Raw genomic sequence first — 11,490 nt, 5'->3', positions numbered from 1 at the left:
CGTGGTTCCTGGTCTGAACGCCTAGATGGTGGGGTTGGGCGGGCCTCAGCCTCAGTCTCACATCCTGTGACATGAAACAGTAATTTCTTGAGTCTCTGCCCTGTTGGAGGCCATGCGGGCATACGCAATCAGAGTCATCTTTAGATTGACCTCCCAATGCGTGGGCAATGAGTTTATGGCAATAAGTTTGTCTTCATCATCATGCTGATAATGACCATGAGTTACAATTGCAGGCTAGAGGAGACTAGATCCAGAATAGACATAGCTAGCTAAGGAAGAAAGATCTTCAGGGGGGACATCTTTATAGAAGAAATTCCACATGCATTTAAGAAGGGATTGAACATGAAGACAAATATTATTTTAAAGATTTTATTGATTTATTTGAGAGAGAGAAAGAGAGAGATCAAGCACAAGGGGGATGGCGGGGAAAGGCAGAGGGAAAGGGAGAAACAGGCTCCCCACTGAGCAGGGAGCCTGATTCGGGGCTCGAACCCAGGACCCTGGGATCATGACCCGAACCGAAGGCAGATGCTTAACTGAATGAGCCACACAGGGACCCCCAAAGGCAAATTTTGATTGCCCCAACAGGGATAGAAGTTTCGTTTAGAAGGGTCAAAGCTCATTTGGGGTGCCACAAGTGAACTCAATTTGAATCTAATCAGTGACCTTTTGTTGAACTGCTGCAAGGTGCTCGGAACCCTCAGGATGACCAGAGGGAGCCTCCCCAAACCAACCTGAGCAAGAATGACTGAGAATGTGAGATTTCCCCTTGCCCAGATCCTGTAAGTTGTAACATTACCTGAATGGGGCCAGCATCTAGATTAAAGGGAAGTGGGTAATGGGACCATCTCGTTTCATTGTTATTAAATTGTTCATTATAGTCACACTTGTAAGTCCCTAAGAAGGCATAGTCTCAGCCCCCCATCTCTCTGCCAGTTCTCCCCAGGAAGGCCTGTTTCCAGTTTTGCTTCTTTGAGTGGGTCCCTCCTGTGTGGGGTTCCCTCCATTTGGCCCCCACCTCCCCAGGCCCAATCTCCACCTTTTTCCCTGCTCTTTGCTCCAGGACCTTAACCAGGCTGACCTTGGGGGTCTTCAGCCACAGTCCCCAAGCCCTCTGGCTTCGGGGGAGCCTGGCCAACTGGGGACCCCATAGGACTATGGAGGGGGAGAACAGAGAGGTGGGTGATTACTAACTTGGCTCCTCCCTGCCAGGCCTGGGTCAAGATGGAGGCTGCCTTACCGTATGGCCCCAGGTCCTAGTGGTCCTGGCATCTGCTGCTTTCATTGTCCCCTTAGCCCTGCTTGCACCTCTGCCCACAGACCTGTCAGAGCCTCCTTGCAGCTAACCCTTGGAAGGGCTCCCGGGTTTTGGCCAGCCCCTGGCCAACCCACCTCCACACCTCTGCACAACCTCTGGCTAGACTTAATATGACTTGACACTCCTCCTTGTTCCTAACCTGGCCCCACTGCCCACCCCCTTGGGGCCTAATGTGATGCTTCAAACTCCCACTTCTGCTGGAGACCTCGAAAGGCAGCCACTTAGGAGGCAAATATTACCTGGACCTTTTACCAATCAGTGCTGCGGAAAAAGTCAGACAGAAGGGAATTTGAATCCTGTGTGACTTTGGGCAAGTCCCTTAACCTCCATGAGTCCTGGTTTTCTCCTTTGTAAAATGCAAATACTAACATTGCCTTCTTGGATTGTCCTGAAGATTAAATGGATTGGTGGCCAGCCTGACAACAACAGATGACAGAAGTGGAACTCTGAGGAGTCTGGCATCTCAGTGACCCCTCCTGATCGCCCCCAGGGGAGAGAAGCTGCTATCCTCCTCATTTTACAAAGAAAACGTGTCCAGAGCACAAGCACACAGCAGAGAGGGCCCCTGCTGGACTAGAAGTCAGGTCTCTCAACACCCGGGCCAGGGACCTTTCAGACTTCTTCCAGCGCCTTTTATAATGCTTTTGGCATTGGCAGGTGAAATGACAGGGTGTCTGGGGTTGGCTTTAAAATACTCCAAACAACACAGTTGGTGTGAAGAGGAGGGGATGAAACAAGCATCTGTTGGTAAATCTTGAAGCTGGTGTCAGGCACGTGGGTGTCTTCTGTGATTCTTTCTACCTGCGGATGCACTTGAACCTGTCCATAATGAAACATGGACATGCTTTCCAATCATCGTTAATGACTGATGAAAACATTTATGATAAAAAAAATCCATGAGAAAAGCAAAATGCAGAATTGCATGTGTGTGTGTGTGTGCGTGCACATGCACGTACGTGTCTACCCACACAGGTGTGGAAAGATCTGGAATGAATGACAATGTTAATTCAACAAAGCTTGTCCTTGGGTGATAGATTGATCATTTTCGTTTCCTTCTCTTACTTCTCTGTATATTCTGAGGTTTCTAAAGTGAGCATGTATTACTTGTACAATCAGGAAAGGGGTCGATAATAAAAGGTTTCAAGTGTAATTTTGTGGAACCAAGCAGCTGGGGCAGGAGATGCTGAGAGCGTGGAGCCAGGAGGGGACAGGGAAGCTGGGGTTCCTGGCAGCTGCTTGGCGGAGCCCGGGCCAGGTGGTGGGGATGGGGAGAAGGACGGGTGTGTCTCTTCCCACGGAGTAGAGAAGCAGCCTGACAGGTACCCAGAGCCTCTAGGTCTCTCCAGTTCCTCTCCCGTTGTTGGGTGCCAGTCCCAGGAAGCCCAGCCCATGTGAGCCCAGCCACCCCGCATGACCTTGGCCTGGCCCTGCCCGGCTACCTTGGCCCTGTCTCAAAGGCTAGGTGCCAGAGGAGGTGAGCCAGGTGTCAGAGGCGCAGCCTGTGTCTGGGGGAGGGTGGAGAGAGGCACGTCATCCAGTTTCTCTGGGCTGGGATCTGATTTCACCACCTGACCCCACCACAGCAGGCTCCGGGGCAGGAGAGTGGGGCCTGGCCGGCACAGCACCACGCCCTTGCCCAGGCTGGGTGGGCAGACACAGCTACTGCCTCGTTGCCAAGACCCACCATGGGCAAGCTAGATCCTGCTGAAGGAGTGGGGATTTCCATGCCCAATTTATAGACAAGGCAGTAGAAGCTATGAGCACCAGCTCCTTGGTAATAATCCTGCAATACTTCCTCATTGTCCTCAGGCTGGGTCCAAGCCCCTTCCCTCGGGTCCTGACACTACCTACATCCTGTGTTCCTGCCACACTGAAGTATTCACAGCTTCTCCACTCACTGTGCACACTCTTATTTCTTGCTCTGTGCATGCCTCCTGGTCTGGGCTGTTAGGGTCCCACCCACCCTTCCATGTGCTGCCCCTCCTCACAACTTGTACAAGGCCTGCCCTAGAGAAGATGCTCATCAAAGCGTTGTTGGTGAATTAGTAACAAATTCCTAGAATGCATTAGTCTGAGTCCTCTCCAAATCCCTGTACCTTGATAGATGTCTTCTCAACCTTCAGCCCCTGGTGATCTTGCCTTCTTCTGAACTTTTATAGAAACTACTGAAAAATTGCTTATTTGACTCTTGTCCTATACTACCTGACATTTTTTATTCCTTTGTTTATTCTTTTATATTTGCTTTTATCCTCCTATATCCCTTAAGGGTTGGGTATCACCTATAGTGATTTTTGAAAATAAATCTTAAAACTTTGGCACATCAAAGGATACTAATCAAGAAAGCAAAAGGACAACCCAAAGAATAGGAAGAGATATTTACCAGTCATATTTCTGATACGTTCTACTATCTGGCATACATAAAGAACTCTTAAAATTCAATAGTAAAAAGACAACACAAATAAAAATGGGCAAAAAGTTTGAATGGACATTCCTCCAAAGAGGATATACAAATGGCCAACAAGTACTTAAAAATATGTTCAACATCGTTAGTTATTAGGAAATGCAATTTGGACACCTGGGTGGCTCGTCAGTTAAGCAACTGCCTTTAGCTCAAGTCATGATTCCAGGGTCCTGGGATCAAGTCCCACATTGAGCTACTTGTTCAGCAGGGAGACTGCTTTTCCCTCTGCCTGCCATGCCCTCTGCTTGTGTTCTCTCCCTCTCTCTCAAATAAATAAAATCTTAAAAAAAAAATGCAATTCAAAATGATGAGATACCACTTCACATCCACTAGGATGACTTTAATCAAAAAGGTGGACAATAACAAGTGTCGTCAAGGATGTGGAGAAATTGGAGTGTGGCTCACTGGGTGGTTTAGTTAGTTAAGCATCTGACTCTTGATTTCAGCTCAGGTCTTGAGTGCATGGGCTGTGGGATCAAGCCCCTCCTTGGGCTGGAAAATGGTCAGCTTCAAGGTGCTCCAATTCCACAAGATATAAACAAGTTGGTTGTCCAGAAGCACAGGCTTCCCTTGAGATCTGAAGGCAATTTCTCTTACGGTTGCAAATACAGTGGGTCCCAGGGGCTGAGAGGTCACTGTCCTGACAACACCCCTACAATAGTGGGGTTTCTGAGGCTCCTTTCGAAACAGCATCCTCAAAGCACTCCATTGGCATCACTCCAAAATGTAATTCAGTCAACTCACTACCAAGGGTGGGGGTCAGTTCTGGGCAAAGTCCAAACTGTCATGAGCAGGTGTGATGCTAAAGAAACTCGCTCATGGGGGTGCCTGGGTGGCTCAGTGGGTTAAAGCCTCTGACTTTGGCTCAGGTCATGATCCCAGGGTCTTGGGATTGAGCCCCGCATCGGGCTCTCTGCTCAGCAGGGAGCCTGCTTCCTCCTCCCCCTCTCTCTCTCTGCCTCATTCTCTGCCTACTTGTGATCTCTGTCTTAAAAAAAAAAAAAAAAAAAAAAAAAAAAGGAAAGAAAGAAAGAAAGAAAGAAACTAGCTCACGTACAGATGCAGACACAGACATTCCTTCTCAAAGTCCATCATGGCACATAGCTGACGGTGCGTGTGACAGTCACCGCTGGAGGCAGTATTGTCTTACTCATGGAGGAGGGGCGGTGTTTGCTTGGAGGAGACGTTTCTATTGTGTTTCTTTTTCTTCTTTTTTTAAAGATTTATTTATTTATTTGACAGACAGAGATATCACAAGTAGGCAGAGAGGCAGGCAGAGAAAGGGGGGAAGCAGGCTCCCCGCTGAGCAGAGAACCCGATGCGGGGCTCAATCCCAGGACCCTGAGACCATGACCTGAGCTGAAGGCAGAGGCTTAACCCCCTGAGCCACCCAGGCGCCCTTCTATTGTGTTTCTTAGGAAGGAAGAGTTCATAGTTTATGACGTTGTGTCTTGTATCTGAAGGAATGCCTCTCACTGTTGTCCCCTGAAGAACTGTAGGCTGTGTTCAGCACACAGTCTGAAGCCATGAAAACCCTGGGTCCACAAGACCAGCAGACCCCAGCATGAACCTTCGCCCCACAACTTTGAAGCTTGGCAAAGTGACATCGCCACTTTGAACCCCAGTCTCCTCCCCTGTAGAATGTGGCCTGGGAGCAAAAATTCTTGCTCTGCAGGTGGACTGGAAAGCCTAGAGATAGAGCCGTGGCATGTTGGTTCATCATGGGCCCAAGTGATGTTACATCTTTCTGTCCTGGAACAAGGGGAGATGGCCATGTGGGTCTGAAGGGACCCTGGGCCATGTCCCTGGCCTGGGTCCAGGACACTCTCCCTGAACCACATCCTAAACTTAGTCCCCAGCATTCTCCAGGTCCTCCCAGGCCCCCCACCAGGAACCAGCTCCTTCAGACCTGCAGGTTTCTGAGCGGCTAGGGGCTTGCCTGCCCAGACCGACAGGCCTGGGAAGAAATTTTAATTAAAGAGCATTAACATTTTTCTCCCACTTCTCTAGGATTGGCTTTGAGAGTTGGGAGGAATGTTATCTCTAATAAGAAAGTAGGGCTCCCGAATGGACAGGGCTCCCTTGCTTGGAGGGCTCCCTGTTCAATGCCAAGCTTGTACACGCATACCCAGCCAGCCCCTATAGCACACTTCCAAACAGAAGACATTAGAGCCGTTGGCTCAGGTTCCCCAAGATTTGTCTGTCCCCTTGATGTTTCCAGGAGCTAGAGCTGGAAAATCCCGGTGCCTAGGTCTGTCTGTAGGGCTGTGGCTGTGTAGCCACACACTCGTTTGACTTTTTATATTCCTGTTTATAGGTGACATGCTGGCTAATACTCACGGTCCTTCCTAGAGGTCTGCACTACCCTTGCCACCCTCTTACAGATGAGGAACATGAGGCTTGCCTGCAGTCCAGGGCTCAAGCCCAGGCAGGGGGCTGGAGGTCCCTGGGCTGCCCTGGGCTCTCACACTGGTGTCAGGTCCTGGGGAGGGGGTGTGGGTGGTGCACTTAACATGGACACGAGTGAGTCACAGCCTTCGAGCAGAGGAACTGGACTCAAGACCCATTTTGTCCCATCCCAGAACACAGCCCTCCGTCCCTCTCGCCTACTGGGATGGAGAGCTGCACCTCCCAGTGTGAGAGACACTATCTTATGTGACTCTTTACATTGAAGTTAAATCAATTCTAATTACTTAATTATGTTATATAGAATTAAAATTTCAGTGCTTCAGCTGTACCAGCTACATTGCCAGAGCTCTGTAGCTATATCTGCCTGCCCCATTGGACAGTGGAGATGCAAAACTTTGCCATCCTTGTAGAAAGTTCTGTTGGGTAGCGCTGGCTAGAGTATTAGGTCTTTCCACTTGCCGGAGAAGGTCAGCGGGCCCAGTGACCAAGCTACTGGGGATCAGGGGAAGGGAACACCCCTCCAGATGCCTCCATGGGTCGGACTGTTGATCCCTAGGCACATCTGGGCCTCCCCAGGTGACTACCTTCCTGCCCTGAGTCAGGCTTACCCCCCAAGCCTATGCTTGCCCTCCTGCCCCCAGAAAGGTCAGAGGTGAGCAATTAGTTCCAGCCCTCCAAGGTCAGCCGTTGCCAGTCAAACAGGTCTGGGCTGGGCCTCCTGTTTACAGAGCTCAGCGGCCTCTGTGGCCCCACGGTCAGCCGGGCCTCCACCCTACAGAGGCAGCCAGACCCCCCCCCATCCCATTGCCCAACTCCACCTGCCATCCGGAGCCCTCCTCCCTCTTCCTGGCCAGAGATGGGCAGCTGGTAACAAGGACAGCAGCCCTCCCCGCCCCACCCAGATAGCATCCGCATTCTCCTGTGTGATGGCCGGGCAGAGCCTCTGCTCCTGTAAAGGCCTCCACCTCCCGTGTGCATGCGTGTGCACACGTGTGTGTATGTGTGTGCTTGCATGTGCACCTGTGTCGGTCTCTGCTTGTGTGTATGCCTCTGTGCCTATGGACATGTGCATTCATGCATGTGCGTAGATGTGAGCAGGTGCGCCTTCCCATGTGTGTATACGTGTTTGTCTGTGCCTGTACTGTCCTGGGCTGAGGGAGTGGGGGCTGAGGACCCTCCCAGTCCACTGATGGCAGGGTGAGCGTTTGCATTCCCAGTCCAGCCCAGCCAGCAAGGGCTGCTTCTGGGTCTTTAAAGTCTTCCTGGAAGAACCCCCAGCAAGTGCAAGAGAATAATCCTGAACTCAGGTCCCACTTGGCCACTTATGAAAGCTTGGTTTTCTGTCCTATAGAATGAGGACAGTCAAGGTGCCTACCGCCCAGCACTACGACTCCATATAAAGCGCTCAGCGTGGTGCCCCGCATGTGGCACGTGCTCAGTAACTCTTAGCCTTCTAAGATAATAACCACAGCAGAAGACTTGCATCGTTAAACTCCTACCATGAACCGGAGCTCTGCTGAGCACGGTATGCACCTTACCTCCTCGGACGAGCCTGGCTCTGTGAGAGGCGACACAGCATTACTCCCATCACGGCCAACAAGGAGTGGGTATCCAAGGAATTTGGAGAGGTGCCCCCCACTCGGCACCCACTTCCCTGGAAGCATAGGAGGCCAAGTGGGAAGAAAGAGCCCTGAGAGAGAAGAAAATGACAGGTGACCGCCAGGGACACAGATCGGAGGACAGGGCACTCAAATGGGAGAACCGTGGAGCTCCTACTCTGTGCAAGGCTCCCTGACCTCCCCCCAGGGGTGGAGGAAAGAATAAGATCCCTAGAGACTGGCCTGGCAAGGTCACTGCTGAATGGAGAAGACAGCAGGAGCCAGCCAGGGCTGTCAGCTGTAGGAAGAGGCATATCTCTGCAGATGGCGGAGGCTGAGATCAAGAGCACCTACCCAGCCCGCCGTGGAAGAGGGTGGAGGAGCAGGAAGACCAGGACTGGGCAGAAGGAGTGTATTTCTATGACTTGAGGGTTCCCACTGCCCTTCCTCTTTAAACAATTCCCTCCCTCTCTACCACCCAGGACCCAAATCCCACTGCTTGAGATGCATCCATGCCTTAAGGGTGGGGAATTCTGTCTCAGATGGCACCTCTCTCTACGAGGTCAGAGCCACCAACCAAGGTCAAGGCCATGGGGAGAGCTGATGCATTCCGAGAGCAGAGAAATGGACCCTGAGACTGTGGCACGCAGCACAGATATGTTTTGATGAGATGTGGGAGGGGAAATGGCGGGGCCTGCCAGAGCGGGGGTACTGATCCCAGGAGTGGGACCCCAGTGAGATGGGCCATGATGCCCCACCAGACAGTGCCTCGGGCAGACACACTGAGGACGCCAGCAGGCAGGGCTGGCGGGCCTACAGGTGAGCACAATGACTTCATTTTCAGATTATTATTATTTAAACACGGAAAAATGAAGAGACACAAAAGAAGTTTGTTTTGGCAACTTGACTTTCAGCTTTAGGACGGTCAAGGCCCAGGGTTTTCCCCCAGCATTTTGTTCCCCTGGGTCTCGGGGCGTCACCGTGTACACCTGGGGAGGGGTGCAAGGAGGGGGCAGGGGCAGGTGAGATCGGGCGCGGGGGAGGGTAAAATCACATGGCCACTTGTTTTGCCTACAAGACACCAAAAAACGAGGGTGGCTGATTTGTTAGCTGGTGGACTGAAATATTGCTTTGGGTTTTTTTTTTTTTTTTCTTCCTTTTGTTTGCTGTGACTCCCGGTGTAAAAACACCCCTTCGAGCCCGGGCTCTGCCATCCCTGCGTGGTGTGTCCTGAAGCAACTGGTGTCCATCTCTGAGCCTCATCTCCTAGCAACTGCACAGCGAGGGCTGGGTCCCATACCCTCAGCCTGTCACTGCAGGTCCTGGGGTCCCGCACCAACCCAGGCTCAGCCCACCTCCATGCCCTGAGCAGGTGGTGCTCTCACCTAAGACCTTCTCTCCCACCTCCTTACCCTCAATGAACACATTTCCTAAGGCTTATCAGCAGTCCTCCCTTCCTCGGAAAGCTGGTCTGAACCCCCCCCCTGGCCATTCTCCATCCCGATAACTATATTGCTTGGTGCCACATTCTGCAAAGAGCAGAGGGGAGGATTTGAACCCTGCACCATTCTCACCTGCTGTCGGCCCTCAGGTGAGTCACTTACCTTCTCTTGACATCTTTCCCTTCATCTGAGGACTGGAGCAATTGTCATTGCCCTGAAGGGGCTGACCGTGGCTCTCCAGGCTGGTCTGGTACAGTCTGGTACACCATCAGTGTGTCAAGGTCTGCTCCCATGAGCATCCTTGCCCACCTGCCTGCCCTTGCCATGATGGATCCGTTCCATCTAACACTCAGGGGGATGCTCCCAAGGCAGCAACTGTGTCTCCTCATAGCCCTGGATTAGGGAGAATTCTTCTTTCATTTTTTTTTATTAGGTTTATTCATTTTTTTTAAATAATCCCTACACCCAGTATGGGGCTTGAATTCATGACCTCGAGATCAAGAGTTGTGTGCTCTTCCAACTGAGCTAGCCAGACACCCTCAAGAGAGTTCTTGAGAAGGCCCAGTCCTTCTCCAAAGGCTGCAAAGGCACTGGGGCCAGAACGTGGGTGAAGCAAGCCAAGGGCTTGCGTTTAGGAAGTCACCTACCCCAGGATCATGCAAGCACAGGGTGGGCCTCTCTTGTCCTGCTCGAGTCCCTGTCCTTCATCTGGGACCAGAACAAGGAGATACTTGTTCACTCTGGTTCTGTCCCTGGAGGAGTGGGGGTTCCCCAGGGAAATGGGAATGCACATGCCAGAGCCCTTTTTCTCCCTCTGCTCATGTATCCATGAGCTGGACTGGCAGACCTTTGAGGGGAGGCCCTGTGTAGTCTCGTTTTCTTCCAGTACTGCAGCTGAGCCTGCATACAGTAGGCACTCAATAAACAGAGGCTGAGCCAATGCATGGATGAATACAGGCTTCTTGGCTCTTCCCAAAGCCTTTTCAAAGTCACCATCTTGAGACCTGGTAGTCTGAGAGGTACAGGGCTTCAGAGAATAGGCTAGACTCGGAGCATTTCATCCAACCCCAGGAGGGTTGTTTTAAAGAAACCGAGGCTCAGGAAGGCAAACCCACTTTTCCACAGCTTTTTTGTTAGGGAGTGTTGGAGTCAGGACTCAGACCCGGATTGGCACCAAAACATCGCTCTTCCCTCTCTTTGAAAAAGCTCCTGACCATCTGGATCAACCTTCCCATTGGACACCTGGAGAAACTGAGGCTCACAGGTGGGAGGTAACTTGCCAGACAGACTTGTTTGTCTTCTACGTGGATTGTACTTCTCCCAAACCTTCACACGCTCACTTTATCACTTCTGGTATTCGCCCCTGAGATGGTTGCCCTCTCCAAGTCGGTCCCTGTTTATTTTCCTCCTAGCGTCTATAACTAAAATGTTTACACTATATACTCATGTGTTTATATGTTCATCATTTTCTCTCACATTAAGATATGAGCACCAGGAGGAGCTCCATTTTCCACTTTATCCCCAGGGCCGAGAACAGTGCCTGGCCCACAGGAGACCTTCAAAAAATAGTTGTCAAGGGAAAGAGTGGAATTTTATCTACCCAGTGAAAATCCTGTGACTTTACTAGAATAATTGGTAGCCAACACAGAGATGTCCACAGTTTATTAAGTTTCCCTGTACTGGTGATTGGTTTTAAAAGCTGTGAGAAATTGCACAAAATATTTAGCTGCAAATATATAGAGGCAATTCAACTGTCTTGATGTAGATTATTTCTATCATTTTAAATTAATTTTCTGCACTTCAGACATTTTTTCTGAGAAGTGTCGTGCTAGAATGGGTACTATAGGCTCTTCTCTCTACATCAGGAGTGACTTGACAAAGTCATTGGAGACGTCTTTGGCTGCCTCAGCTATGGAAGGAGTACTACCGGAAGCTAGTAGGTAGAGACCAGAGATGTTGCCAAACATCCCTACAATGCACAGGACAGCCCCACAACAAAGAATGATCTGGCCACAAATATCAATAGTACAACAGTTAAGAAACCCTGTTCTACACAAACTTATGACAGTCTTATTGAATCTTTGGTGAAAAAGGTCAGACTCAGACATATTTGTGAGTAAATGCATGAAGATTTATTTGGCCTTGGCTCTATGGCAAGAACTATGCCAGGTACTGGGAAAGATACTCAAAAAATAAAAGTAAAATACAATCGCATCTAAGCTTTACCCTTGAAGACTTCATCAACTCCCTATCTGACCCAAG

This window comes from Mustela lutreola, chromosome 3 (genome assembly GCF_030435805.1).
Source record: "Mustela lutreola isolate mMusLut2 chromosome 3, mMusLut2.pri, whole genome shotgun sequence".
Lineage (NCBI taxonomy): Eukaryota > Metazoa > Chordata > Mammalia > Carnivora > Mustelidae > Mustela > Mustela lutreola.
The sequence above is the reverse complement of the archived record's forward strand: the minus strand, read 5'-3'. Positions refer to the sequence as shown.